This window comes from Planococcus citri, chromosome 5 (assembly GCF_950023065.1).
Source record: "Planococcus citri chromosome 5, ihPlaCitr1.1, whole genome shotgun sequence".
Lineage (NCBI taxonomy): Eukaryota > Metazoa > Arthropoda > Insecta > Hemiptera > Pseudococcidae > Planococcus > Planococcus citri.
Window position 1 is genome coordinate 2,655,557 of NC_088681.1, and position 25,200 is coordinate 2,680,756.

The window sequence follows — 25,200 nt, forward strand, 5'->3', positions numbered from 1 at the left end:
AACGCCTAAGCCCCCCAACACAACCTGTATGTCCCAAAATTCGACACATGTGCCTCAAAACACGACTCAGAGTGCACAACCGACAGCAGGAACTTCGATGAATTTAATCCAGCAACCTCTTACACCTAAACCACCGCTGCGCAGAGAGGAAATTGAGGCTCGAGTCAGAGAGCAAATACTCAGAGAAAAAGACAAATTTGACACGTGTGTAGTGCCACTTACCATGGATGGCATCACTTATCCAGCGCAGCTCGATACCGGGGCAACTCCCAATGTCATATCAGAAGAGACTGCAAACACCCTGCTCAGAGATCACTATGACAGCGTTCAGTATATCATGCTAAAAAAACCTATTGTGTGCTGTTTGGCTGACGATTCAAAGGTAGAGACATACAGATATGTGATTGTGCCAAAACTCAAATTTGGAGAATGCGAGCTCAAAATTCCATTCTACATTATGAAAGGGTGTAACCAGACTTTTATAATTGGTACCAAAACCATGAAGGTACTTGGAATTAAGACTGATGTGGAAAATAAAAGAGCCACATGCTGCCCTCCAGGCCAAGAGAAGATTGAAACACTCAACTTTATGACTGAGGAGGAGTACAAAAAGAAGATTACACTCAGACGAATCAGAGTAAAGAAAAAGAGCGTTGAGCAAATTGATCACATATCCAAAAGAGCAAACACAGCTGATAAGTACCAGGAAATGGAGCCTGAAGATGTGGACGATGGTCCAGAAATATTTTTGGAAACACTGAGAGCGGATTTGGAGCAAGCTGTAAATGAAGAAACCATTACGAAGAAACAGGCTAAAAAAGCTTTTGATATACTTAAAGAGTTTGCCTGTGTGTTCAGCAAATATCCTGGAAAATGGACAGGACCGCCGATGAAATTGAGATTCAAGGATCCCAAGAATATCAAAAGATTCCATGGTCCGAAGTATACTCCATCTAATAAACAGATGCCACTTGTGAGAGAAGCTCTCAGAGTGATGATAGCCAAAAAGATCGTTGAACCTTCGACCTCACCTTACATCAATGCGCTGGTAGCAAATATCAAGAAAAATGGCGAGGTGAGATTATGCTTGAATCCTATGGAATTGAACCCTATACTCGAAAATGACTACAATGAAGCTCCATTGCTTGATAGAATTATAACAACAGACGGACGTGCCAAAATGTACTGTTGCCTCGATTTTGTGGCAGGATTTTGGCAGATGGTACTACATGAAGCATATAGGAAGTATTGTGCTTTCATAGTAGATGGAGAAGTCCACCAGTTTATAAGGGTGCCATATGGATTGAAAGTGTCATCTGCGTTATTTGTGAAAATGATAAATACTATCATGAAAGCAAAAAAAGGCAGAACGAAGTACGTAGACGATGTGCTACTCAAGGCAATGACTTTCGAAGAGATGATGGAATTACTAGTTGATACACTGAAAATAATCAGAGACAATGGACTTAGGCTCAATCCAAGAAAATCAAAGTTTTTCAAGAAAAGTATCAACCATCTTGGTTTTCAACTCCAGCCTGGGGCAATTTTGAAGCAAAATAAAAAGCTCCAAAAGCTTGATGAATTCAAAAAGAAGCACACCAACAAGAAAGGCGAATTCAAACTCAAAAATGAAAAAGAAGTTATGGCATTTTTGGGAATTGTTGGATTCTACAAGCGCTTCATCGCAGATTATCAGCAGCTAGCAGTGCCACTTTATGAAGTGACTCGAAAAGAAAACTTCAAGTGGGGTGAAGAGCAGCAAAATGCATTAGAGATGTTGGAAAACGAGTATCGTAAAGAATTCAAATTAGCCACTCCCATTGATGGTGCAGATTTCTACCTAGAAACGAGTTTCACCCAAGATGCCATGAATGCGGTGGCATACCAGAAAGACAAAGATGGCGTAGATCACGTTGTGCTGTTTGTGAGCAACACATTTAAAGAGCACCAAAAGAAGTACACAATAATAGAGAAAGAGATGTACTCACTCGCGAATGCATTAAAAAAACTCGAAATGTGGCTTCATGGATATACTGTGCATGTCAGAAAGGACATAATGTCAGTTGTGCACCGATTTAACACATTGGCTCAAATACATCGCAAAGCAGCGGCGTGGATAACGCATTTTAACTGCCACGACCTTGTTTATGACCTGCCAAAAAGAGTTGGAAAATGGTGGGATAGACAAGCACCTGAATTGACCCTATACAGCACGAATTGGACTCATATGGTGCCACTTGGCGTTGTTTACAAAGATTTGGTCAAGGAGCAGTTGATTGATTGTCTTAAGAGGCTGGACTTGTACCAAAACAGAGATGAAAATTGGTCAAAAGTCATTCGGAGACTTCAAGCAGACGAGATTGACATGACTTCCAAGCAGAGAAAAGCGAAGAAACAGCTCGAGAAAAAATATGTCATTTTGGAAGAAGAAGAAGGTGTCAAAATACTGTATCGAATCAGAGAAGATGGATCTAAAGTGCCATGCATGCCTGATGAATTGTACAAAGATACCATAATGTACTTACATGAAGAATATGGTCATGTGGGAGCTGCCAAAATTGACTCAATATTTCGACGCATGTATTATTCGCCAAATGTGCCAAAATCTGCAAAATTGGCCACAAGCGAATGCCTCGATTGCAAGCACAATAAGAACTTTGGGCAGAAAAAGAAGCTAGAGTATGCTCAAATTGAGTCTTATGGCATAGCAGATGTCTTGTCAGCTGATTTAATTGGCCAAATCGCCAACAAAGCCAAGGACCCAAAATACATGCTAGTAGTAAAGTGTGTATTTACTGCCAAAGTATGGCTCAAAACCCTGATTGTGGCAACCAAAGAAGAGGTCTCAAAAGCGATGAAAGAGATACTCGAAGAGATAAAGAAACTGGGGCACAAGGTGCACAAAGTGATCACTGACAATGGTACTCAGTTTGTGAGTGATACCTGGAATGATTTGCTCAAATCCTATGGTGTAAAAATTGGCCACACCACCAAGTACAATCCACAATCAAGCTTAGTGGAAAGAACAATGAGAATAATTGGCGATAGGCTGAGAGTAAAAATCAACCAATCAGCAGAGGACTTCGATTATACTCATCATGGTTGGCACAAATATGCCAAGCAGGTGGAAAATGAAATAAATAATACACCTACTGAATTCGGAGTGAAGCCAAATGAAGTTTGGGGAATTCCTGATAACTTGGCTCAAGATTTGCCAGTACCTAACATTGGAATAAATGCCAAATTCGAATTGAGTAAATTACGAGAAGAGCAACGTGCCAATAATGTTCCATCTATAACGTCAGAAGAAGCTCTAAAACTCAAAATGGATCAAAAAAAGCTCATTGTTGATAAAAAAGGATTTGTCTGGGTAGCTGTAGATGGAGCTTGTTCCCAAAATGGCACAGATGAAGCAATAGCGGGTATCGGAATCAGTTGGACACCTAGTGGAGACTTCAACGTTTCGGAAAGAGTTGTGCACCCAGAATACAAAAATTCGAATAATTTGGCAGAAATCATTGCGTTGATAAATGCGATGGAAATTGCCCTAAAAAACCAGATAGAGAAGCTCAAAGTATTTTCGGATTCTAACTACTTGGTCACTGCAGTAAATCACAATTCAAAGAGATGGGTAGAAAATAACTGGAAAAACACCAACAAAAAACCAGTTCATCACAAAGCAGCATTCCAGCAGGTCATTGAACTCTCTAAAAAATTCAAGGAGTTCGAGTTGAGACATGTAAGGGCGAGAAAATACGATCATAATAATTTCGTAGCTGACAAATTGGCCAGAAAGGCTGTATATACCCAAGAAGTGGTTGATGAGAATATTGAAAATATGACCCAGCAGCAGGCTTTAGTGAATTTCATTCGCGAAAAAAGAATGCAGCAGAGAATAAATAATGAGGTCGCTTTCAATAAATTACATGGGCCCCCTACCATTTTCGAAAATGGTGAATTGGTCATGTTAACTTCTCATCGTCTGTCATCATATGAAAAAGGACTTTCAAAAAAGCTATTTCAAAAACGCTATGGTCCATATACAGTTGAACAGCATGTAGGTAGCAATTGTTACATGGTCAAAAATGTAGCTGACCCTACCGACGAGCAGATTGTTAACACTCGCCAAATGACGTCATACCTCAATAAAAACCAGTTGGAAGAGCTCAAAAATGACCTAAAACAGAGATCAAAATTCGACAACAGAGATTTGGTGGAAAAAATCAGAGATTTTTCGAAGAAAAAAACCACAAGTCAAAATGCTGAAATGGAAGAAGAAAATACTGATGAGGAGGAGGTCGATGACCCCAGAGATCCGGAATATTTACCAAGAGGTTCGCGAAAGCAGCCTGAAAAAACCCTGGAAAAAATTCGCCAAAACTGCGAAGCAGAGAGACCTAAAAGAGATGTTACAAAACACAATGCAGAGTTCCGCGAAATAAAAAAGAGATTACGAAAAAAGCTCCCCCCCCCTCCTAGAGAAAAAGCTCGAAGATTGTCTCAAACAAACGTTTCCGGACGAAGATGAGTACAAAGAGAAGAGGGAAGCGGCGCGGGAGAGATATGAAACGCGTTCGAGAACGAAGCAGGTACCTACCAACGCTGAAAGCTCGAGCTTACGAGATAAAAATGCACCAGACGGCCATGATAATCCTCGTAACAAAAAGAAGCGAAAAAAGACCGTGAATTTTATTCACTTAGAGATGTTGGAAAGTTTTGAACGTGCATATTTTGTGAAAGCTTTCACAAGGTATTCATCCAAGGCCAAATTAAGTGAGAAGTGAGCTTTTGTTGCGTTCAAGGCCAACTACTTTTAGCATATATGTAATTTAGGATATTTCTATCTCCGAGTGCAACATTTTTTTGATAAGATTACAATTGAGATAATTTAGGTACATTTAATCTAGATAATTCGCCATTTTGTAAGAACTCACCTATTGTTACGGAACTTTCGATGCACAACCGTTATGAGCCTGGTAATCATTCGTTGTATTGATGCTGTACTGTGCAGTGCACTATTTGTTCGTCGTTCTTTAGCAGCAGAGAAGTTGAAAAACTTTCGTGTAATTTTTTCGTGAGTAACTGTAGAATTTTTCGTAATTTTTTCGTCGTAAGTTTTCTGAAATTAAGAAGCAGAATATGAGTAAGTTTGTAAATTAAAATTACAGTATAATTAAGCAGATTAGACGTGAGAATAGGTACTCACCTCGTGTTCGTCGTTTGAATTTATTTTTCAACAGAGATGGTAAAGATTTGTCCGGTATGTACCAAAGAGATGACTTATGGTGAACCGCTCGCCAAAACTTTAAGCTGTGAGCACCTGTATCATCGAGAGTGTTTCGTTTCGATGACGACGACGGTGGAAAAGAGCGGCGTGATCCCGATATGTATGACCGAAGGTTGCTTCCACCAACTCCATTCGAAAGAGTGGACCAAATTTAGCATCCTGGCACCGGTACATGCCATAGAGGAGAAAATGGCCGGTTTGGTGATCGAAAAAGGTTCCGAGAACCTAGAAATAACTGCACCGGTGGTCATCTCTTCCGACGACGAAGCCAAAAAAGAATCAACGTGGAAGCGAGCCAAGCCCCAGATGATGCTGAATGGTGAGGTCTCAATTACCTTGGTACCTGCGAAGCCGAAACCTGCACAATTAAAATCAAAGAAGAAAGTCAGTTTCGCTGCTGAATTAAAAATGGTGGAAAAGAAAATGGCGACGAAACTTCGGCTGGCAAGAAAAAAGAGATGTGTTAAAATAGCGAAGAAAAACGTACCTGATTCAGCTGTGAAGTTCGATCCAGCAAAGCAATATGGCGATAAGTGCACCGTCGTATTGCCAAAACTCGAGCCATCGGCGCCAGTCAAACTCGATAGGTCCAGCTTTCGAATCTCAAAGCTGAATAAAACGAACATCGAAGCTTCCAGTGGCGATAATCAGCAGTCCAGTTCTCCATTGGCTGAAACAGAAAAGAACAAAACGAGTTTAGAGACGATTAAAAATCGAGCAGAGATGCTGAAAAGGCTGATGCGAGAAAAGGAAGTACTTACCGAGGATCTTAAGAAGACCCAGCTTCAGCGTGAAAAGCCAATCGAAAAACCCCAGCATCCGGTTGTACAGGAGACTGGACCGCAGCCAGCAGCTCAACAGCGCCAAAGTGAACCAAGCCGCGACCCTCAGCATCCGACTCAGTCCATAGCTGGTCCATCTCCGGCGCAACGAGTGAGAGAGAAACGCGATCGTCGACATCAGGATACGAGAGATGAAGAAGCGCCGATCAGTCAGGTCTTGGATCTCCGCCCATGGTCTGTTCCAAACCGGAAGTACGAAAAGACCATCAAAACAGTTGCAGCTCCTGTTACCAAGGTCTACCTACCTGTGAACATTCATAACAAAACCAAATTAATTTTCCAAGAGAAGTTAAAGAGAAATTGGAGAATTCACGAAGATGACGTAAGGTTTATGAAGTATCAATACTATATTGGCCCGGTACAGGTATACAGATTCAAGGACACCGGAGAAATGGTGTTCGGGTTGAATGGATTTTGGTTATTAGGCGACGGCCTCAGCCACGGGGTGGTACGTGACAATGTATACCTCGAAACAGACGTCAGAAGAGCGGTAACACATTCGCGATTCTCGGGCACGACGATACCTGCTGGATACTTAGAGTCCACCATTAGAGAGATGAAAAGGGTACCGCGGTGGATGATTATGGCGATTGGCCAGGATGACGTAGCCCGGCGGACACTCGTTTCATGTCGAGAAGGAATAAAAGCGCTCCTGAGAACGATCGAAAAGAGAGGAGTCGAAAAATTGATTATTCTACCTATAGCGACGTACGAGGGCTGCAGTTCTAAAAGGAGAAAGGTGAACGAGTTTCTTCGATATGACGCGAACCGTTATTATAAAGGCGCCATTTACTACGTACGAGATGCAGAATCGATTGTGGCAAGATGTCCACCCAAGGGTGCCATTCGAGGAGCTCAATTTTTGTGCGAAGAGCAGCATTTCGAGCTGACGCTCAGTTTGTTAAAATTAACCAACGAAGTCAGAAGCAGTTGTCGATAAAAAGAGAGGTCGAGAAAGAGGGATTTATGGATATATTTTTGTTTATAGTTGTTATTGTTTACAATTTAATTTATTGACTTGTTTAGAACAGGCGAATTATCTATTTCTTTAATTTTTATGTGTTGTTGCACTCGGAATAAATTATTTTTTATGGTTACTTGTGACTAGAGTATTTATTTGACTTTTTGTAAATGCGTGTAAAATTTTTTTTTTCCAAGAGAGGTTGAAAAAATTCGCATGAGTGTGTGTTGAGGAATTTTGAACGAGTAATTATTTTCACGAAAAATAGAGAAGTTCAAAATTCAAGTTCGATAAAGGGTCGAGAAAGGCGTGAGAAGGTTTCCAGTTGCGAAAAAATGAGAGAAATCGCAACTTTCGAACTTGAAAAAATTTGCAACCGGCCAGCTGTCAGTGTACATAGACAGATGTCCCTAGCTGTCCGTGGGAATAGCCAAACGTTCCCAGCTGTGTGTGGGGATAGCAACGAGCGACCAGCTGTCCGTGACGATAACGCGGAACCAACGCAACACAACACGAGAGAAAACGAACACAACACGATCCAAAGCTAACGAGATCATTGAGTACGCGTAAACAGAGATGTAAAAACGAGGTACTTACTTCAGCAGAGATGAGATAAACAAGATGCCAGCTCCAGTCCCAAATAAACGACTTGAAAAAACCTCCAGATCGGAAAAAAGCACCAATTTACTGACAACAGAGAAAATAGAAAAGATCAATGGTGAAATCGATCAGAAAATAAAACGAAAAACCAACTCACCTGCGTCACGAAATGCTGGACAGTACAGTAAAGTACTTGATGGGCTCCGGAAAAACTGGACCAAGCTAGAAAGAAGAGAAACAAGTCACCTAATGTTACTGGATGTAATTTGTTCATCGCCGTTGTAAATCCACAACAAGGAATCAATGTAGAAAAGGAGAAAAAACTTACTATTTGCCATACGGTGGAATGACAACTTCACCGATTATGAGTAGGATTTGAGAACGGGAAACCTCTGGAACGTGACCGGAGCTGGTACAGGAACCTGGAACAGAAATGAATAGAGCTTGGCAATATCAACAAACGCTCAATTTTGGAAAATTTAGCAGAGAAGTTAGAAACTTACCTTGGCGTTGAGCTGAGTCAAAAATAGTCATCTCCGTCCGGTTCCGGTGAATTTATTTCGACGCCGATCGAATCCGGGAAAGTTGCTGCTGGAAAAGAAGAGTATCGTCATTAGCTTAACATCTACAAATACGATATGGAACGCGTAATTAATTAAAAAGTACCTGTTAATTGCTCCAGAAGAAGAGTTCATTGACCTCGTGTTGGTAAACAAGCTGTTGGCACGAGTTGCGCAAAATTTTGGCCTCATGTCGAACCAGTTGACACACACCTCAACGTTTTTTTTTTTTTATTATTTGTACACATTTTTCTGCTGTTTATGTAAATATTTCGTGTTTGTGAATTTTGTAGCACCTTAGCGACTAAGTTTTAACCTGTTTTAGTACTTAGATGACAAATTGTTTGCACCTAAGGTAATTTTAAGTCGCTAGTGCCGTGAAAGTTCAGCAGAGATGTTTCAAAATTGGAAATTTGACTTAGTGGAAGTCATGGATGGATGCCGAAGAACCTAGCTATTCAACATCTTGGAAGCTGCGGGTTCATAGAAGCGGGGCAGAGGGGCCCTACCGTCCGTTGTCCGATTGGCCAAGTTTTGGCTTCAATGATCCAGCATCTCCGATGTCCACGCTGTTCAATGGAAGCGGGGCATATGTACCGGTAGGGGATGCGCCCGCAGCTTCCACCTAGAGGGAAGTTGTGTTCCTGTCGGAGTGGCAGCACTGCTTACGAGTAGTGCACTCTGTCGAAGTAGTTCGAGACGCGCCACTCCGAGCTTCGAGCTTTGAAAGCTCGTTAGGTATATTTTCACTGGTGCTAGCGTAAGGTAGCAAGTTCAGAGCTTCCGCTTGTAGTCGATACTACAAGTGTATTTTATTCAATAATGTGTAGTGTGTTTTATTATAATTCTTCGCGTGTGTTATACCAGAGAAGTGAATAAAACATTACGAACATTTAGCGGTCTTATGATCATTTATGAGGTGTCTCAACATCACTGCAATTTGATATCTTTCGCAAGGATATCGGGCAAGTTTAGGTTCCCTGGGCTTATTATATGCACGCTGGTCTTGCGGAGGTCTCCCTCAAAGTAAAGACCTCCCAAACCACCACAATTTTTTTGGGCCAACCCCTCGAAGCCCCTCTGTGCCCCAAAAAGAGGGTCAAAATTTTGAAAAATCGCGATAAGTCGAGTGATATATCGATTGATATGTTTTCAAAGTCGCTGAGTACGAATATGGTATTATTTTTTGCCCCCAACCCCACAAAGCTCCTGACTACCCCAAAAAAGTCCAAAATTTTGAAAATTTTTGAAAAGTTGAGTGACATATCGAATCGTATGTTTTCAAAGTCGCTGAGTACGAATATGAACTGTTTTTCTGCTAACGATTCCTCAAAACCCCCTTACGCTCCCCTAAATAGGATAAAATTTTGAAAAGTTGCCAGAAATCGTTTAATATTTTGTCGAATATTATATTTTCAAGATCGTTGAAAACAAGACCATGGACTCATTTTCAATATATCACTCATTTTACTCTTTACACATCCCACCAATTAGTGATGTTAAAAAATAGGGTAATAAAAGCAGGACAAATTCTCATATTTTATTTTGAAGGAAGAGGAGATGTTCAATATTACTACAATCGATTTTTTTCACTACCTGCTTTAAAAAACATTTTGATTTTTTTTTTCAATTCAAAATTTTAAAATGTTTAGATTTTCCCTCCCTAATTTATCATTACTAGAGTAAAAATTTTTAGAAATTGAAATTTTCAAAATAAGGGAAGAATAAATGGGAAATTGAAAAATTTTTGATTCAAAATATGAGAATACGAGCCATTTTTTCAAAACTACCTCAACATTTTTGAGAAAGGGGAGGCCCCAAATTTTTGTTTTATGATTAAAAAATAGTAAAAAAGGCAAAGCAAGACAATTTCTCGAATTTTATTTGAATGGAAGGGGGAGGGGTTCAATATTATTTTTTCACTACTTCAAAAAGCATTTCGATTTTTTTTTTCGAATCAAAATTTTCAGATGCTTTGATGTCTCCCCCCCCTCGCTCCGAAATTTATCATCACTTGGTAGAAAATTTTTAGACATTCATGTTTTCAGCAAAAAAAAGAAGAAGAAGAAGAAGAAGACGACGAAGAAGAAATAATAAATTGAAATAGCAAAAAATGTTAGTTATAATATGAAAAGACAAGCCATTTTCTCCCAAAAATACTTAAATTTTTTTCAGAAGGAGGTCTCAAAAGTTTTGTTTCATGATTTAAAAATAGAACAAATGAGTAAGCTACAAATTAGATATATCACTCGACTTATCGCGATTTTTCAAAATTTTGACCCTCTTTTTGGGGCACAGGGAGGCTTCGAGGGGTTGGCCCATAAAAATAAGTTCATATTCGTACTCAGCGACCTCGAAAACATACCATTCGATATATTACTCGACTTTTCGCGATTTTTCAAAATTTTGACCCTCTTTTTGGGGCACAGAGGGGCTTTGAGGGGTTAGACCCAGAAAATAAGTTCGTATCCGTATTCAGCGACCTCGAAAACATACTCTTCGATATATCGCACGTCCAGATTCGTTTTTCGAATACATGATTCAGTTGTGTGTTACTTGAAAAATCAAGCACCCCCCCCCACCAACCCCCGGGGAGGGTTGAAGACTAATCAATGGTGGTTTGATTAGTAGTTGGGTATGGAGACTTTGTAAAAAAAAATTGAGCGAAAACGAATAATATTAAGTGGTAATTTTGATTAATTTACTAAACTTACATTTTTTTGAAACACCTACTCTTTCCACCCCTTTTTTTAGGCAACCCCCTTGAGGGATGGGTATCGAGAGTAGTATCAAATTATCGAGAATTTGAAGGGGAACATTTTTTGTCATGGTAGTTTTTATCGTAAACCTAATATTTACGGAGTAAAACGCAAAAAACGTGAATCGCAACCGGTTTTAGCCCTCTAAAAAAATTAGCTCCAGGGGTAGGAGGGTCGGGTTTTTTTTTGGTAGTTCAGGGGGTCCATCTGAACACATTCCCGAAGAAAAAATTGATGTGCCAATTTTTTCCTTTTTAAAACTGCTATTTGCCCGGTCTAACAAAAATTTAGAAAAAATTGTTTTAGGTCGAATCATCGATCTTATTTTTACATTCATCATCCTCTCTGCCGCCTCTTTTTGATCAAAGCATGACCAATTGACCACTGCAGAGTCTTCGGTTACTTATAATCGAATTAAATACCCGAATAAAAAATACGCTACAAAATTGAGAGAAAAATTGTAAAAACGCTTCGATAAATTCTAAAGCATTATAATTTCAGCTATAGAAAATATTGAAAATGGATGGTTATTTTGTACGTAATAATTCTGTATCTCGTTTTGGTAGGTACTTCCCCTCGTATAATTTCGAATTCACCGTGTGCGACTTCGTTCAACAGTTTTGTTCATTGGGATGTCAATTAATACATATATAAGGCAGTATATCATACGGCAGCGTTGACCAGGTGAGCTTTAAAGAATAGTGGCAATGGGATATGTTGAACAAATAAATCTATTCCAAAGGTCCGATTGAATATCTCGTTAGGGGTAGAGCAAGAGCAAGAGCAAAAGGAAAATGGCTAAAGCCACAAATCAAGTTTCAAATGTTGCGGGCACGCCGTGATTTATGAGCGCACGTATTATTCGCTTGGAAATCCGCTATCCTATCCCTATATAGTTCGTCTAGGGGTCCGATAATCCGCGATATTTTCTTCTTTGCCGCCGCCTCCTAGCCTCCGGTTTCGCAGATAACGAGATTTTCCCTTTACACGCGAATTATCAGCTATGAACTGCGACTCGACGTGGTGTTCTTTCGTTATTGAATTTCTTTCCGAACTATGATAGCTCTCTGGCTCACTTCGCCGTAAAGACGTAAAGGATACACTCGTCGTAACTCTGCACAACAGCGTTGAATTACGACGACGCGAGCAGAAAAATTAAAACCTCCGACTACTCGTACTATGTAGTCTTGGAAGGAAGAAAATTGCAAATATATACTCGTATACGCAGCCCTATATATACCTAAACGTACACGCAAAGTTTATACTTACCGAATCCCTTAAGGCATCAAACCAAACGGCTTTGGAAAAAAGCAGAGGAAAAAAAACTCATCTATTTAATTGAAGAACGCGAAAAATATCCATTTTTTTCGCTATAGTATAATCGTACGTACACCCGTACAGTACACACAACACACCAGTCGACCAGCAGTAGTATGCGCAGTACCCGGCCACCCATACTGCCGCACGCCGGAGCACGAGTAAAACTGTATGAAAAATTTTATTACTTTTTGTTTTCATGACGAACAGCAATTTGATACGAACGAGTATGGTGCAATCGTCGGAGAAGTTTTTATTTCTTCGTTACTTTTAGTATACTACTACGTGTGTGTGTATGTACAAGAATCGCGAATATTTCATTGATGGTAATTCGAATATGTACTTATTCCCTCGTTGGCGTTTGCCATTCGACCAGGTATTTCTACTTGAGTGAACTTTTCGCGATTGCGATTGCGATTACGTTTCGCGTGATTTTATTCCAACTGGGTATGGGTATTGGGTATATATTGTGCAATCGTTGTACGTAACGTACGAGTACATTACAAATTACGAATACAAAACGTAAAATGTATAGCTCGCGATGTAATGATCCTTGATCCCTAGATTTCTGTCTATCGTTATTGTGTTTCATTAATCTTATTTTTCTATTCTAGTACATCTACATACATCGTGTAGTTTACTGTATATATACCGCTTCATTGAAACCTTCGGCGAAGGGATCCGATCGTTATAAAAATGAGTTGATACGTATTTGAACTAGGTCAGGGAGGCGCGGACTGGGCCGTTGGAGGCTCCTGGCCAATGGACCGAATGGGGCCTTCCAAATCCCACCCCCCTTCGAATCTTTCTCTACCTGTTTTTTTTTCTCAGGTTCGGATTGTTTATTCTTTTTTACGAAAATAAGTAAGTCGATCTGACAAGAAAAAAACTGGTCTTTTTTGGGAGGAATGAGTATAGGGGGGGAGGGTGTTGACTAAAATTTGCCGACTTTCATGGGGGGGGGGGAATACCAATTTTGCCGAATTAAAGAAGAAATACAAATAAAATACGAACTCACATTAAGTTGGCGTCATTATAGAAAATTGTAATTTTCATTTTCGAATTTATGGAAATTTCAAACTGGTTTTTTTTTTGTTTAGAGATAATAATTGAGTCCAGCGAAGCACAGGCAAAAGCTTTCAAAAATTCGGGTTTCGAGAGGTAAAAACAGCTGGAATTTTTGGGGGGGAGGGTGTTGAATGATGAGTTTTTAAAAATTTTAATTTTGAAAATGAAAAGTAGGTAAACAGACCCAAGTGAAGCGAACGCAGGGCTGGTACTCAAGTGATTTTGTAACTGAAGAAGCTCGAAAAATTGACGAAAAAGTACCTAATTGAAAAGTAGCCAAAAAACTGACAAATTGCGAGCAAAACATTTTGATACAAAATAAAATCGCAAAAAAAAAACAGAATACCTAAGTATTACGAATTGAAAATGTATTTAATTTTGAATAGTTGAACTACAAGTATATTTCGAAACTTTTTGATGAAATTCGAGACGTTTTGACAATTTTTTGGTAGCAAAGTATAGGTAAAAATTTTGGAAATTTCTGGCAAAAAGGGCAATTCTTGGAAAAATAAAACAAGACTAACAATTTTAAGGGTTTTTTTTTGGGGGGGGAGTGTGTTTGTAATTAGGTACTTGATTATTACACCCGTCGTGTGAGATTTAAATAGTTGTTAAGGTCAAGTTTTTTAATTAGGACGGGTCGTCTGGTATAAATAGGGATCTTTCATCTATTTGTAGGGATAGTCTGTGCTGAGATGTAAGGAGGGACAGCGAAATAGTAAGTGTTGGACAGATATAAGTTCTGACGTGCGGAACTGGCATGTGGGTTTTGGGGTCTTTTCATAGAGGTGATTGTGGGTGAATTTTGTGTGGCCAATTCTCAATCTGGTTATAATGATTTCTTCGAGTCAATTTAGTTGAGATAGGTTTTTCCAAGGCTGAGTAGTTTTTTTTGTGGTGAAAGAGCTTGTTTGATGTTTGGAGGGACCAAAAGTTTTGCCATTTCTCCCATTTCTCAAGTGTGTTTTGGGTGAAGATAGATTTAAGCTCGTCAGCTGTGATAAATGTGAAAGGAGAAAGAGTAGTGGCGGATTTTGCACTTTTATCTACAATTTCATTTCCTGTGATTCCAATATGGCTGGGTACATACATAACTAAACTGGATGGAGAAGTTTGAATTTTGTAAATCAAACAGAGTTTTATGGATATTTTGAATTAGGGGGTGGTCAGAAAATAGATTTTGGATAGCAGTTAGTAAGCTGAGGGAATCACTCTGAACTAAGAAAGACTTATTTTCTGATTCATAAGTGAATATGTCACAGAGGCAGTGGAAAATAGCTGTGAGTTCGGCAGTGTATGTAGATTGAAAAGCAGTTATGGATTTTAAAATTTGAAATTTTATCATTAATAGAGTAGGCATACCCCGAATGAAGTGTTGGTATTTTTGACCCATCTGTATAAAGAAGAGATTGAATTTTTTGTATTCAGAATTTCTGATAAGAGTTCCAGATAGTTTTGTTTTATTATTAGTGGAGAGTGGCTATTTTTTGGGTAGTTAATAAGTTGTGTATTGACTTGAGGAGGCCTGAGGAGCCAAGGGGGATATGATATTGGTTGTTGGATGAGTGTTTTAGGATTGAATTGAAGATCATTCAACATTGTGATGAAAATAGAAATGGGTCCTTCTATATGGTCAAAATGTTGAAAGTTTGGTGGGTTAATTGAGTTTTGGAGTGGATGGGAAGGGGTGGTGGATGCATTTGAGATGAATTTGTTTGTTACGAGAGTTCTTCTAAAAACTGGGGGTAATTCTGCTGCTTCACAATAAAGGCTTTCTATTGGAGAGGAATAGAGGGCTCCCAAACAGATCCTTAGTGCTGAATTTTGAATTGTTTTTAGGATATTAGAAGTTTTATTTGAGATATTTGCAAAACGTGGGCTTCCATACTCAATTTTACTGCGAATTAGAGATTTATACAAGTGAAGTAGGAGTTTGCGAGATGGATTATACTTAGTATTTTTGATTATTTTCAACAGATTTAGGCGTTTCATGAGATCTGAGTTTACTTTTAGGAAATGAGGAGTCCAATTTAGTTTTCTATCAAAAGTTAAGCCAAGAAATTTAGTAGTGGTTTTGAATTCTAAAGAGTGTCCTTTGAAGTTGAGAATGAGATCTGGAGGAATCTTATTTTTTTTGGTGAAAAGTATACAGTGGGTTTTTGACTCAGAGAAGGTTAGACCATTAGAATCTGCCCATGATTCAATTTTTTCAAAGGTTTCTTGGATTACTTGAAGAGCTAGTTGAATATTATTTGAACAAAAGGAAATGTTTATATGTATCATCAGCAAAGATTCTCAGAGAAATGGGTCTAGAAACAACATTGGAAATGTCATCACTCAAATGTTCTGACAGTTTCTGGAAAAAAAGCGAGACAATTTGCACAATTTTAAAAAAAAAATGTAAAAATTCTAAATTTAAAGAAACGACTATTTAGAATTTTGTTAGAAAACGAGAATTTTTTTACAATTTTTGGCAAACAGTAGGATTTTGAACATTTCAGCAAAAAGAAGAACTTTGAGAGAATTTTGGCAAAAAGAGATACTTTGGCAAATTTCAAGCAAATACTCACCCTAAACCGGGCTTTTAAATCATTTCGACGAAAAAAAAATGTTGAAGCAATTTTATAATTTACTATAGTAAAAATTGGCAATTTTCAAGAATAAGAAATTCAGTACATATGTTTATGTATGTACAGTCATCTTTTCACATTTTTTTTTTGAAAAGTGAGATTTTCCACTTTGCAACTTACAATTTTACGTAAAAAATCGAGACTTTTCAATTTCAAAAAAGCTAGAATTTTCAGCAATAGGGAAGACTTTTGGACAATTTTTGGGAACAAATAACACTTTTGAGAGTTTTTTGCAAAAAACCGAGAATTTTGACAATAAATTTTAAGCAAATAGCAATAAGACTGATTATTTGTGAGGAAAAGCACGAGTTTTTGGCAATTATTGCCCAAAAATAATACTTTTTTGCAATCTTCGTTCAAAATGGGAGAAATTTTTGGCTCATTGATATTTTTTTAGGCAAAAAAGCGGAATTTTTAGGTAATTTTTAGCAAAGAGAATGGGAATTTTTTTGCGAAAAAATTACAATTTTTGGCGAGAAACGAGGCTATTAGGAAATGTTGACAAAAGGTGACATTTTTTGCTATTTTTGGCAAGAAAGTAGATTTCGACTATTTTGCATTGTAATTCGTATTTTGAGAAATGAAAAATAATGTTTTTTTTACGACGAGTCTACATATTTTTTGACTCCGCAATTTTAAAATTTTAATTAAGTATGAAATAAAAGAAAAGCAAACAGGCTCGATCAAAGTGTGGTAAAAAGTATGCGAAAATTCACGATTAGAAAAACTGAAAATAGTACCTATATTTTTGGCTTCAAGATGAGGCCCCTTGGTGTTTCCGGGCCCCTGGCGATCGCTAGTCTACAACATAGGCCTGTCTGCCACTGAACTAGGTCATTTCACCTCAATTCGACCAACTTTTTGAGTTATGTTCCTCGATTTCACTGATTTTTTTTTTTTTGCAATGTCTACCTACCGAATAAGTAAGAAACCCGCAATCAGTTTGGTCCCAGCCTCTTCAGGTGGTTGGAGTGGAGGGGCTTCAATTATTTTCACACTGTCTCGAGGTACTCAACTTCAGCAGCGCATACCTCCAAAGCCGTGATACTTTGATCAAAACTGATTTCACAGTTCGAAAGAGCAATATGGAAAGGGAGCACCCCCTTCCCCAAATTTGGGCAAAACTTTCAAAAAAAATCTGGGGCATGTACCTAATTGTTAGCTATGTACTGTGTAACGATATCATGCACGTATGTGCACAATTACTTATCTCTGTGAGATATGACTATGTACCAGTGTACTACACTTGATACCAAATATATTCAATCGTTTTGTAGTCTCAGACGAGACCAGTTGTACTTATTTAACATGGTAGCGAGCGTTGAGCTCGGAGCTTTCAGTGAGCCTGATTTTTCTCGTAGTGTTTAGTGAAATGGTATTTTCTCGCACTGTTTTTTCGCAATTTGACTGATTTTTGCGGTGTTTTCGCTATTTGAATTGTACTTGCGATATTTTTGGCGCGTTTTAGTCGCGATTTTTGAAACGAATTTGATTTTTGCTCTCGTTGATCGATTTTTTGGTCAATTTTTCGTCGTTTGTCGTTGTATTTGAGTCGTTTCAAGTTCCTGTTTTCGAGATGGCTGAATTTACTGCAGTTCCCAAGTTCGATGGCACTGATTATATGTCATGGCGATTTCGTTTGGACACATTTTTAGAGGCAAAAGATTGTATAGATGCTCTGAGTGCAGCACCAGCCGGAGCAACGGATGCTATCCTAAAGGCCAAGAAACAAGAAGATGCAAAGGCTCGAAATTTCATCGTACGTTTTATGACAAATGATCAGCTGGAGCTGATTAGAAATGAAACTACAGCCTATGGAATGATAACGGCTCTCGATGAAATTTATGCAGTGACCACTCAAGCTGCACAAGTAGCTGCTGTAACTCGTTTATCCGATCTCAAGTATAGTCCGGAAATTGAGCCGAAGGTGTTCGTTAGCAGATTTCAAGCTGCTCTAAATATGGTTCGATCTTCTGGGAAAATTCTGGATGACGATTCCAAGCTGCAATATTTTCTGATGAAATTGCCAGAAAAACTGTCTCATTTGGCCGATATTGTGGATGTGTTACCCGCTGGAAAAAATAAATTCGCCTACGTCAAGGCCAAGTTTTTAGCCCTAGGGAACAAATTTGAGTCTGAGGAATCCGAAACTGAGCCAAAACCCTCAACATCGACAGCATCACCTGTTACCGAAGAATCGAGTGAAACAACCAAGGACAAAGAGGTTTTTAATGTTCGAAGAAGAAATGGGTCAAAAGGAGGATGTTTTACCTGTGGAAAGACTGGCCATATCAAGAAATATTGTTGGAAAAATAATCGTAATCGTGGTAGAGGTGGTCAAAATCGGCGATTTAATGGCAGAGGTCGTGGTAATTATCGTAATAATAGAAATGATAACCATAATGATAGTCGTAATAATGATAGGTCTGCTGAATCGTTCTTAGTTGAGGTTGATAAAAAAATTGAGTTAGGTGAAAAACAAACAAATTCGTGTATGAGAGGATCCAATATGGTCTGGCTTTTGGACAGTGGCTGTACAGACCATATTGTAAATAAAAAAGAATATTTTTCGAAATGTATTGAGCTAAAAAGTCCTATTAATGTTAAAATGGCTGATGAATTCCCCTGTGTAGCCAAGTATATTGGTACTGTTTGTGTTAAATTTAAGGTAGATAATGTAATTACTCCTTGTACCATTAAAAACGTCCTATTAGTCGAAGAGTTGCCTCACAACTTACTGAGTGCTAGTACTATCGATGATGCTGGTTACAGGAGTCTAGCTGGAGATGGTAAAGTACAGATTTTTAATCGTGATTGGAATATTATAGCCGAGGGTGTGAGGCAGGGTAAGTTATATAAGATAGAATGCGAATATTTTAAGGAAGATTCGAATGTGTTTTCTGTCTCTAAGGTGAATAATGATCGTAAATATTGGCACAGGGTGTTGGGTCATGTCAATTTCTATGACTTGAAGTCTTTATGTCAAAAACAGCTCGTTGATGGTCTACCCAGTGAAATTTCTAGTCAATATGTTGAATGTGATATCTGTAAAAGGAACAAAATGAGATGTGTGCCATTTGGAGATGGTAGGTCTAGAGCTAGAGAGATTCTCGAAATTGTTCATTCTGATGTTAGTGGTCCTCACAATACTGTTGGTTATCTTGGTCAGCGTTTCTTTGTGACATTCATAGACGATTATAGTAAGTTTGTAAAAGTGTACACTGTGAAGTCTAAGGCTGAGGTCCTTGATTGCTTCAAACATTATTATAATTATATGTGTACGTTAACTGGTAAAAAGATCAAACTCCTAAGGTGTGATAATGGGTCCGAGTATATCAATAGGAATTTTTACGATTTTGAGGCAGAGAAGGGTTTTCAAATTCAAAATGTACCAACCTATACTCAACAGCTGAATGGTGTTGAGGAGAGATATAACCAAACTATCATGGATAGGGCCAATTGCCTATTTGACGAGGCAAGGATAAGTAAGAGATATTGGCCTGAGGTTGTAAAAACTGCTGTGTTTATAGGGAATCGTTTGTTGAATAAATCAATTGAAGAGAAAACTCCATTTGAAATAATCCATGGTAAGAAACCTGATGTCTCGGAGTTAGTGCCTTACGGTTCGTCATGTTTTGTGAGAATTCCTGATCAGAAAAGGCCTGGAAAGTTTTCGAAAAAAGGAGTTCAGGGTGTTATTGTTGGTTTTGAAGATACAGGCTATAGGGTTTTGATCTCAGGCGAAGTCACTGTAAGTAGGCATGTTGATATCATTGATAATTCGAAGAGTAGGATAGTTTACCTTGAGAGTGATGATGAGGATGATAAGAGCGAGAGAAACAGTGGTGAGAATTTGTCAAAAGAGAGTGAGAGAGCGATTCCGAGAAGGTCAGCTCGTGAAAAGAAGGTTCCTGAGCGTTATGGCGATCCTGTTGCTTATTTTGTGCAAGTTGGAGCTCCTCAGAGTTACGAGGATGCGATTAATAAACCTGATTCGAATGAGTGGCAAAAGGCTATGGAAGTTGAAATGAGTAATATTGAGAAAAATGATACTTGGAGTTTAGTGGATTTACCTGATGGAAAAAAAGCTCTTGGAGTAAGATGGGTCTATTGTAGGAAAAGTTCAGGCGCTTACAAGGCTAGATTGGTTGTTTTAGGGTATCAACAGGAGGAGGATGCGGAACAGAGTTATTATTCACCTGTTGTGAGTATGACTGCTGTGAAAATTTTCCTGGTCTTATCTATTATTAATGGCTGGGAGATTGAACAACTTGACGTTGATGCCGCATTCTTGAATGGTGAAATCAAGGATGAAGTTTATGTAAAGCAGCCTAAAGGGTTTGAAAAACGTCCGAATCGTGTTTGTAAATTGAAAAAAGCTCTGTACGGATTGCGGAAAAGTTCTAGGTGTTGGTATGATTGCCTACATGATTATCTGGTATTATTAGGTTTCGTCTGTTTCGAAATAGAAAAGTGTATTTATGTATTGATAGAGAAGAATCTTGTGGTGTATATTTTGGTATTCGTAGACGATTTGTTGCTTTGTGGTAATAGTATTGAGCTCATCGAAAAAATAAAGAGAAAATTATGTGCCAGATTCTCAATGAAAGTCCTAGGTAAGGTGAAAAATTATCTTGGTATAGATATTTCGATTAAAAATGGTGTCATGTCGTTGAATCAATGTAAATACATTGAAGAATTGGCTGAAAAGTATTGTGTAACTAATGCTCGAGATCGTTTTGATACACCAATGGAGATTGGCTTGAAGTTAATGCCAGATAAAGAGTCAGATTGTGATTTGCCTTTTCGAAGTCTAATTGGAGCTCTATTGTATATTTCTGCGGCTACAAGGCCGGATATTTCGTTTAGTGTATCATACTTGAGTAGACTTCAGGCTGGATACACAAAGGAGCATTTTGAGTATGCCCTACGTATTCTTTCGTATCTGTATTCCACTCGTTCTCTGAATTTGAATTATTTTAAAAGACATGAGACTATTTTAGATGCCTATGTTGATTCTGATTTCGCTAGTGATACGTATGATAGGAAATCAACAACAGGCTACGTAATTCGTTTGTATGGAAATCCGATTGTATGGAAGTCTTTGAAGCAGGGTGCGGTGACAAGAGCATCTACCCATGCTGAATACTATGCTCTTGCTGATTGTGCTCAAGAGACTGTTTGGGTAAAATGGCTGATATCCGAATTCGGATGTAGTGTTGGAAAGGTCAAGGTATTCGAAGATAATTCAGGGGCTAGATTTTTGGGTAAGAATGGAAATTTTACAGGCAAGAGTAAACACATTGATATCTCTAAACGGTTTGTGACAGATCTTGTCGATAAGGGAGAGATTCAGATTTGCGAAGTAAAGTCTAATAAGAATATTGCTGATACGTTTACGAAGGCGTTAGGTCCTAGCCTGTTTGAAAAATTTAGGCAGGAAATATTAGGTACGTAATTATCGATGAATAGGTACCTACTAATGTGTACTTGTTTTGTAATGGAAAATTTCGTTTATGTAATATGTGTATTTTATACAGAAATCTAGTCTCATACCTGTTTAGAAATATATTGTACCATATTTTAACGTCTATTTTATCTATGTATTTTATCAGATATTTTAATCATATTTAATCGTGTGTTATTTTATTGAAACGATGTATCATGTGCTATATTGGCTTATATTTGGTGTAGTCACGATGTAGTTGGAAAATATTTAATTGTAATCGAAATGGTAATTTGTAATCGTATATATGAATCGATATGATCGATAAATTGAATTAATTCTCGAATAGTATTGTACGTGTTTTAAATGGTTGAATTTCCCTTAAAAATTCAAGGTGGCGTGTTAGCTATGTACTGTGTAACGATATCATGCACGTATGTGCACAATTACTTATCTCTGTGAGATATGACTATGTACCAGTGTACTACACTTGATACCAAATATATTCAATCGTTTTGTAGTCTCAGACGAGACCAGTTGTACTTATTTAACACTAATACATCGAATTGTATGTTTTTGGTGACGCTGAACACGAATATGATTTCAGATTTTTGATTGGACGCCATCCACGGCCCCCAGCACCTCCCCAAATGGGGTAAAAGTAGCTTTCAAAAATGTGTAAATTAAAATTCTAAAAAAATCGGGGAGTGAGTCTTTTTGCCGATGAGCCAAGTGTAAATTCTGCGACTTTAAATTTGCCGATTGCTTCTCGACTTCAGCATTATTGAGGGTGTGACACTCCCTCCTCCTCGCCCCTCTTCCCATCAGTTTCGTCGCTGGCTTCTGATGAATTTCCCTTACATTTTGTCCCGATTTTAGGTTGGTAGGCATTTTAGGCGCCCCTTCCTCCCCTCCTCCCCACGTTAAAACACGAAACACATCGCAATGAAAAATTTTCCACAGTTTATAGATGATACAAGTAGTAGGCAGTCGTATCCACACATACAGCGAGAGTAGGCTATACCTTTGTATATGTATCCTCGTCGTCGGGCGGCTCTACGAGATTGATTAAAATTGTGTCAAAGGCACGGCGAGATCCTAGCAAGTCTCTGGGGATTTGAACATAACATCGGAATGCCATTTATACCGATGTCGAATGCAATATGGAAACGATATAAGTTCGCCTTGCCACGTATAGTTATAGATAAAGTAAACAAAATATGAAAATTTGCTTTTCAAAGTATTCTCATTCGGCGTAGTCGTCGTTGTTAAAGTTAGATCTTTTTCAACTTACAACAAATCTTATCTGTCGCTGGAGCTTTTACGTTTTAGCACGACAATTCTGTTCTATTCTATTCAAAATACGAGTATACTCGTCGTAGGCTTTTTTAGCGCATTGAATTCGCTGCGACGACGATGTTGAATTGCAATATGTAGACAGTAGAGGCGTTCGCGAAAATGTATTATTTGAACGCCTCGAAGCGAATTGAAATGATTGTGGAATATAACGAATCTGCAGTAGGTATACCTCAGGCGTACATCATTAATATAGATAGTAAAGTTAAATTAAATTGTTAATTTAGTAGGTACCTATTCGATTGGTTAAAAAGGCTGGAAAATTGGAGAAAATGTAAGTAAACGTAGAAATCATTTACGAATAAAAAAATTGAGTCAAACAAAAATATTTATGGAATAAAACAGCACCCCAGGTGCATAAGAATTAAAGGACTAATTTCTTGACATTTTTAGGTAGCATTATTTCATGGTTTTTCACGCTCAATCGTCAATTTCCAAGTTTATGAATTCGTCGTACCTACTAAAAAAAGAAATGTAAGTACAACGTATTTTTGGAAAGCTCATCACATCAGATGAACAGATTTTTTTCATAGAAGGAAATTTTCAAATTGGATTGGAGATCAGCCCACAAAATCACCCCAAATTTTTAATTTTTAAAAAATGAAACTGAGTTTCACTTTAAGAACACCTGAAACGACGAAAAGCCATAAAAGCGTGATAGAGAGAATTCCCAAAGTATTTCCCTTTTTAGGCCAAAAACGATCACTTCGTTTTATTTTGGCGGGAAATCAAGAGTCGCCCAAAAAAATTAGCATGGACATCAAAAATGTCCAACTTTGAAACCCACTGAATATTGGTTTTTTAAAAAATGAGGGTCGTCCTTTATATTTTAAAATCTGTGCACCTGAAAAGAATATCCAAGTCCCCCCCCCCCCCCGGAACCAACAGAAGCACTTTTGAACTCGACCAAACAAGGATTCGAACGGAAACCCCAAAATACACTACCAGAGCTTTAGTTCGTTGAAAACAAGTTCAAAATTCATAGGTCAACGTTTTGAGACGAAAGTGAATTTTTTTCTAGATTTTTCATAGGTAAGTGATCATGAAAAAATTAAAAATTGGGGTAATTTGACTCGCTGAATTGAAATATGATTATGAAAAAAATCGATTGGATACCTCATCAGATTTTCGTAACTTTTTACCCCAGACTTCCCGCTCCATCCCTCCAGTAGGTATTTTTCATGGTAATCGGCCAGATATGGTTCGAACAAATTTTGGAAGGGGGAAAGGAAAACGCAAATGATCTCGCTGGAGGGAAGCGAGGGCGAAAAATTTTGAAAATTTATAGCTCAAAAAGTAAAAAGCTATTTTTCTGCCCAACTTTCTCAACTTTCTCAACTTTTTTCAACTCATCATTCAATTTTCCCTCAAAATTCTCAACTTTTCACCCCCCCCCCCTCCTTTACACCCACTTCCATTCGGTGCGCCTTTATCACCACTGTTCATTCGTGATGGATTATTTTGATCTATTGATGAATTTTATTCAAGGTTAGAATCAGACTGATTCACAAAGCTGCCATAGATGAATCTGCAGAACAAGTTCGTTCAACAATAATGCAAATTACTCAAACCGGACACATTACCTTGTTGATATGTTCAATGATAACGAATAATATTCGGAAAAATTGCACGAATCGCATTCGATTCGTAAATTAATCAATTCATAATCTAACACTAAATCACAAAATACTAATGACAAAAATTCCCATATCTACCTTTGTTATCGCTGAAGATGGAGGAACTCCTAAATCCAAATCGAAGAAAGCCGGCGAATGTAAGTACACGAAAAATACACAGTCCACACGACACCACGACAAACACGATCCGAAAGTTGTCAACTTATTCTACACGATACACGAACACGATAAGACTAGATAAGTAAGTAATTACGAAATTATAAAATGATTAAAAATGTTGATTAATTATGATATGGTAAGTATTGATATTATTCAATTCCACGAGAACGATCGAAAGCGAAATAAAAAAGAGAAAAACCGCGAAAAGCGAATGCAACGAAAGTGTACATTGGTCCACGAAACACGCGATATCGCGCGAAGTTAACACTGAATCAAAATCAAAGTCGTCGTTTACCTTCTGCCTCACATGATACGATTCGGTTGTTATCGTAGCTATTCGGAACGTTTCGCGAATCGTGTTTTATTTCGTAATATTTTTCGAATTAATATTTATGGAAATTAATTCACTTTGTAATTAATTATCATTGGTGAAGTTTGTTATAAAATAATATGCCAAGAATTCTCCATCCTTAAACTCCTAAAATTCTAACTTTTTTGGTTTCAAATTTCTGATCCTGACTTAGCAACCCAAATCAATTTATAAACATCTTTTGTATAAAATTTATAATTCTGGAGAA

At 38.0% G+C, this 25,200-nt stretch overlaps 1 protein-coding gene across 3 annotated transcripts in view; it reads right to left on the reverse strand.

Annotated features, from left to right (window-relative positions):
• The window catches only part of SK (small conductance calcium-activated potassium channel), a 532,534-nt gene extending 507,657 nt beyond the window's left edge, over positions 1-24,877 (reverse strand). For all 3 annotated transcript variants that reach the window (XM_065369223.1, XM_065369221.1, XM_065369222.1), the window contains exon 1: positions 24,542-24,877. The gene's annotated coding sequence lies outside the window, so the exon portion shown is untranslated. The remainder of the gene's footprint in view (positions 1-24,541) is intronic.
• Between the last annotated feature and the right edge of the window lie 323 nt (positions 24,878-25,200).